The sequence below is a fragment of the Babylonia areolata genome, chromosome 1 (assembly GCF_041734735.1).
Source record: "Babylonia areolata isolate BAREFJ2019XMU chromosome 1, ASM4173473v1, whole genome shotgun sequence".
Lineage (NCBI taxonomy): Eukaryota > Metazoa > Mollusca > Gastropoda > Neogastropoda > Buccinidae > Babylonia > Babylonia areolata.
The window spans coordinates 56,931,220-56,935,217 of NC_134876.1; the positions used below are offsets into that span (position 1 = coordinate 56,931,220).

The 3,998-nt window shown below is 45.2% G+C and overlaps 1 protein-coding gene across 4 annotated transcripts in view; it reads right to left on the minus strand.

Moving 5' to 3' along the window:
- Positions 1 to 3,650, minus strand: part of LOC143284458 (cholesterol transporter ABCA5-like) — a 75,781-nt gene extending 72,131 nt beyond the window's left edge. For 2 of the 4 annotated variants that reach the window (XR_013055541.1, XM_076591108.1), the window contains exon 1: positions 1,919 to 2,073. The gene's annotated coding sequence lies outside the window, so the exon portion shown is untranslated. Of the gene's footprint in view, positions 1 to 1,918; positions 2,077 to 3,544 lie in introns of those variants that run through there. The other 2 variants (XM_076591133.1, XM_076591155.1) reach the window with 2 other exon arrangements.
- Positions 3,651 to 3,998: the final 348 nt, after the last annotated feature.

Genomic DNA, 3,998 nt, shown 5'->3' on the forward strand with positions numbered 1-3,998 from the left:
GTCCTTGACCTTCGCGTGGTCATCAAGATCTTCATCACTCCTCTCAGAGTTAATAGAAAGGTGTGGAGAGAGAGAGAGAGAGAGAGAGAGGTGACCTAGAAAGTGGGTGATTATGAAGATATGATGATATGGACACTTACATGACGAGGTAGGGAGAAAGAGGTGGGAGGAGGAGGGGTTGAAGAAAGAAAAACAAAATAGAGAGAGAGGGGGGGGGGGGGGGCAGACAGACAGACAGAAGGAGATGAAGACAGACCGACCCACAGAGAAATAGACAGAAAAAGAGAAAGAGACACACAGACAGACAGGCAGATAGACAGACAGACAGAGACCTAGGTGGGTGGTCTGGCGTGGACAGACGAATCCACGCCTTTAATTAAGGTGTCTGTCAGACATACAGTAAAAGTCGGTCACAGGTTACTGACAATGTACCATCCAACAAGCATCCATGATTATGTGGCAGATTATTGTCAGTGGTCCATCGAATTTTGCCACGCGCAAACACACCAGAAACACACACACCCCTACACACACACACACACACACACACACACACACACACACACACACACACACAGAGTGGAACAGAAAAAGATAGGTCGGCGAGAGAATATATACAGAGAGAGAGATATAGTAAGGCGAGAAAAAGAGAGAGAGACAGATAGACAGACAAACAAACAGACAGACAGACAGATAGACAGACAGATACAAAGAGGGTGAGAAATCAGACAGGCAGAGAAACCGACAGAAAAACGGAAAGGGAGGACAGACAAATAGAGACAGAAAACCAACACCCACATCCACACCCACCCACCCACAGCAGTTTACTATGTTTTACAAATCACAGGAAGTTAGGAGAGGGGATGGGAGTGAGGAGAAGAGAACATTCACCTGACACCTCATGAGAGAGAGAGGGGGGGGGGGAGAGGGAGAGGAGAGAGAGAGAGAGATAGAGAGAGAGAGGAGAGAGAGGGAGAGGAGAGAGAAAGAAGCTGCAAAAACAGAAGCACAGAGAGAAGGGGTGTGTTTGCGATTTGCAAACATTGAGCAACGTGTCCTCCACTCTCCAACCCTGGTTGGACTCTCTCTCTCTCTCTCTCTCTCTCTCTCTCTCTCATCTGTGTGTGTGTGTGTGTGTGTGTGTGTGTGTGTGTGTGTGAATAATCTATAACACGTTATGAATTATTATCAGTCGACATCACCATTTTATCAATGAATTTCAATTCTTTGTCTTTGAAAAAAAAACCAAAGCAACGTTTTAAACTGAACATATCACGACGTCTCCCCTGATAAGAGGGATTCTAAAAATTCATTTTGTCATAATCGATTAGGTGATTAAAGACAATTTTCTGCTTTTTTTTTTGCTTTTTTTTGCTTTTTTTTTAATGGACAATGACTTCAGACATATAACACATTGTTTTGGGGGCTTTTTGTTGTTGTTATTTTGTTGTATTTGTAACCTTTCCTCTGGACCTTGAGTGAGGTCTAGGTATTCGTCTTTCGGAATGATGAGATTCATAAACAAACGTTATCGCTTTTGGCATACGGTAAAGAAACCAGTGTAAATGCAAGAAAGTCCGACGTTCTTGTTCACTACATCACACTACACTACACTACACTTGTTATCACGGAAAGGTCATTCGCTGCGCCGGGCTACACAACACAACACAACACACTGAATACCTTGCTGAAACTGATCATACACTACACTACACTACACTACACTACACTACACTACAGGCTGTTGACACAACTGCACAACCACAACACACTGATGTTACGAAACTACACCACGCCACGCCCAACGCATCGATCTACAAACTTATCGTACCGTATGTATACATACGTTACATGTAACGAAGACAGCAACTTTCTCATGAAAACTATTCAGTTGTGTTTAGACAATAACTGTTCTCACCTTACTTGAGGACTGACCACTGACCAGGGAAACAACTTGAACTGATCTGGACAACCCTGACCCGGTAAAACGAAAGAAGCAAGCCACAGGCCAAACAAGCACTGCAGACGCCCACCAGCTGACACCCCACCAACTCGGCAAATCACCACAGGCTCAATAAACTCACTGATATACAGCCTGTCGGGACAGACGAAGAGCCCTGCCTTCGCTCCATCATAGACACTAGAATTCATAAGGCTCAACAGGTGCTCTGAGTGGCTGCTGATGACTTCAGCACACTGTTGTGAACCTAATGGTACCGAGATCGACCTGTGGGATACATGTACGACGTTGAAACAGACATCATTTTTTTGCCAAAAAGACCTTGACGTGCTAATTATAGAGGTGGGGGTGTTGGCGGCGATGGCTTAGAGGTATAAGCGAGAGAATCTGAGCGCGCTGGTTCGAATCATGGCTCAGCTGCCGATATTTTCTCCCCCTCCACTAGACTTTGAGTGGTGGTCTGGACGCTAGTCATTCGGATGAGACGATAAACCAAGGTCCCGGGTGCAGCATGCACTTAGCGCTCGTAAAAGAACCCACGACAACAAAAGGGTTGTTCCTGGCAATATTCTGCAGAAAAATCCACTTCGATAGGAAAAACAAATAAAACTGCACGCAGGAATAAATACCAAAAAAATGGGTGGCGCTGTAAGGTAGCGACGCGTTCTCCCTGGGGAGAGCAGCCCGAATTTCACACAGAGAAATCTGTTGTGATAAAAAGAAATACAAATACAAGATACACACAGGCATAGCTCACAGATAACAAAGTGCCGATACACCAAGGCAGACCACCGACAGAGATTCCTTGCAAATGGAACGGAAACTTCGTTTTGTGTGCCGCTGAATTCGCCTCGATAAGACATGTGTGAGTCGAGCTTTGACATTTCAGCTGAACTCACCGTCCATCAATGTCTGATATACCTGATGGGGATCTAACATTTTAAATTTCCATCCCAGAAATGTGTTCAGTACACAGTTAAAAAAAAGAAAAAGAAAAAAAAAGCGTATCAGTGTGTGTGTGTGTGTGTGTGTGTGTGTGTGTGTGTGTGTGTGTGTGTGTGTGTGTGTGTGTGTGTGTGTGTGTGTGTGTGTGTGTGTGTGTGTGTGTGTGTGTGTGTGTGTGTGTGTGTGTGTGTCCATGACTTATCTTACTCTGTACAATGGTATAATCGCACTGTCACGGTGGTTTTTACACTGCACGTTCAGTTTTGTTGGCAACTCTTTGCAAGATCACATTGCCGAAAAAAAACCCAAAAAACCCCCAAGTTTAGCAATTGCTGTGCCGTCCCTGAAACGCTCTTGAAAAGAGTTTGACCATAGCAACAGAAAATGCATAACAATCGATGCAAGGCTGACAAAAATATAGAGGTGTTGCATTACTATTCTACGATGAGTGCATACCGAGGAGAACACAGATTGGCTATGTTAATAATAATGATGGCAATAATAAAACAAATCATACAACTGAGAACACACACACACACACACACACACACACACACACACACACACACACACACACACACACACACACAGAGGCACTGGCACACTCACACCCACCCACCCACACCCACCCACACCTACCTTGATGACACTGCTGCCCTGTCCGTGGTTATCGACGAATGTGGCACAGTAGAAAACCGCCCAAGATCAACAAAAGTTCGACATTTCTTCAGTTGGTACGGTCACACAGGTCAGTGTGTGGAAGGTCAAGGCCGACGTGATGTTGATCAACCCACACAGCTGGAGAGAAGCACAGACTCATAAATAAGATATCTACACACACACACACACACTCTCTCTCTCTCTCTCTCTCTCTCTCTCTCTCTAATATACTATACTATACACCAGTGAGGAAGGCGCGTTGATTCGTCATGTAAAAAATATTTTAAAAAATGGAGGAAAAAAAGGGACTCACCCCTCCCTTATCCCCCCCCCCCCTTGCTACCTACACCCACCTCCGCCCCCCCAAAAAGGGGACCCCCCCCCCCCCCACAAAAATACAAACAAACAAACAAAAACGGTGGGGGGGGGGGGG